The following is a 1,993-nucleotide window of genomic DNA, read 5'->3' on the forward strand; positions in this document are numbered from 1 at the left end:
CCAGCCTGGCCAACATGGTGAAACCCTATCTGTACTAAAAATACAAAAAAAACTAGCTGAGCATGGTGTAATCCCAGCTACTCAGAAGGCTGAGGCAGGAGAATTGCTTGAACTTGGGAGGCGGAGGTTGCAGCAAGCCAAGATTGCGCCACTGCACTCAAGCTTGGGTGACAGTGTGAGACTCTGTCTCAAAATAATCTATTCATGCATTACCAGACACTTAAGTTGGGAGTGCAGACATATCTTTGATATACTGATTTCAGTTCCTTTGAGTATGTGCCCAGTAGTGGGATTGCTGAATCACGTGTTAATTTTCTATTATTTTTTTAAGAACCTTCATACTGTCTTCTAAAACAGCTGCAAAAATGTACAATACCACCAATAGTGTATACATATTTCCTTTTTCTACATCCCTGTCAACACTTATCTTTAACCTTTTTGACAATAGCCAATCTAACAGGTATGAGGTGATAGCTCATGGTGTTTTTAACTTGCAATTCCTCTTATGATTGGAGAGGTTGTGCAGTTTTTCACGTATCTGTTGACCATTTGTACGTCTTTTTTAAAGCAATTTCTATTCAAGTCATTTGCCCATTTTTAATAGGCTTGTTTTCTTGTTATTGTGTAGTTTGAGTTTCTTATATATTTTGGATTTTAACCCCTTATCCAATGTATGTTGCAAGTATATTCTCCCAATCTGTGGTCTGTCTCTTCCCTCTGTTGTTTCCTTTGCTCTACAGCTTTTTAGTTTGATGCGATCCCATTTATCTATTTTTGCTTTTGTTGCCTATTCTTTTGGAATCATTTCTAAGATATCACTGCCCACACCAATTTTTTTTTTTTTTTTTTTTGAGGCGGAGTTTTGATCTTGTTACCCAGGCTGGAGTGCAATGGCACGATCTCGGCTCACGGCAACCTCCGCCTCCTGGGTTCCAGCAATTCTCCTGCCTCAGCCTCCTGAGTAGCTGGGATTACAGGCACGCGCCACCATGCCCAGCTAATTTTTTGTAGTTTTAGTAGAGACGGGGTTTCACCATGTTCACCAGGATGGACTCGATCTCTTGACTTCGTGATCCACCCGCCTCGGCCTCCCAAAGTTGTGGGCTTACAGGCTTGAGCCACGGCGCCCGACCAATATTAAGGAGAATTTTCTGTTTTCTTCTGGTGGTTTTACAGTTCCAGGTCTTACATTTAAGTCTTTAATCCATTTTGAATTGATTCTTGTATAAGAGGTGAGATAAGGGTTCATTTTCATTTTCTGTAAGTAGATATTCAGTTTCCCAACACCATTTATTGAAGACACTATCCTTTTCCCATTTTGGATTATTGGCACATTTGTCAAAAATCAAAATCACACAGATGTGTGTTTATTTCTGGGCTCTCTCTCCTGTTCCATTGGTTGATGTGTCTGTTTTTATGTATCAAGTGATTTGACTGCTGTAACTTTGAAATATATTTTGAAATCCTGTAGTGTAATGCTTTCAATTTTGTTCTTGTTAAGATCTCTTTGGCTGTTCAGGATCTTTCGTGGTTCCACATGATTTTAGGATTGTTTTTTCTATTTCTGTGAAGATCGCATTGGAATTTTGATAGGGATAGCATTGAATCTGTAGATTTGAGTAGTATGGACATTTTAACAATATTAATTTGCTTAATCCATGAACATGGGATGGCTTTCAATTTTATTTGTGTCATCTTCAGTTTTTTCATCAATGTTTTATAGTTTGCAGTACACAGATCCTTCACTTCCTCAGTTAAATTTACTCCTACATATTTTTAAAATGATATTGTAAATAAAATTGTTTCCTTGTTTATTAACAGTTTTTAGCATGAAGCAATGTTGAATTTTAACAAAGGCCTTTTCTGCATCTGTTGAGATAATCATGCGGTTTTAGTCATTGGTTCTGTTTATGTTATGGATTATGTTTTCGATTTGCATATGTTGAACCAACCTGGCATCCCAGGGCTGAAGCCGACTTGATTGTGGTGGACA

This window comes from Callithrix jacchus, chromosome 18 (assembly GCF_049354715.1).
Source record: "Callithrix jacchus isolate 240 chromosome 18, calJac240_pri, whole genome shotgun sequence".
In the NCBI taxonomy this organism is placed as follows: domain Eukaryota; kingdom Metazoa; phylum Chordata; class Mammalia; order Primates; family Cebidae; genus Callithrix; species Callithrix jacchus.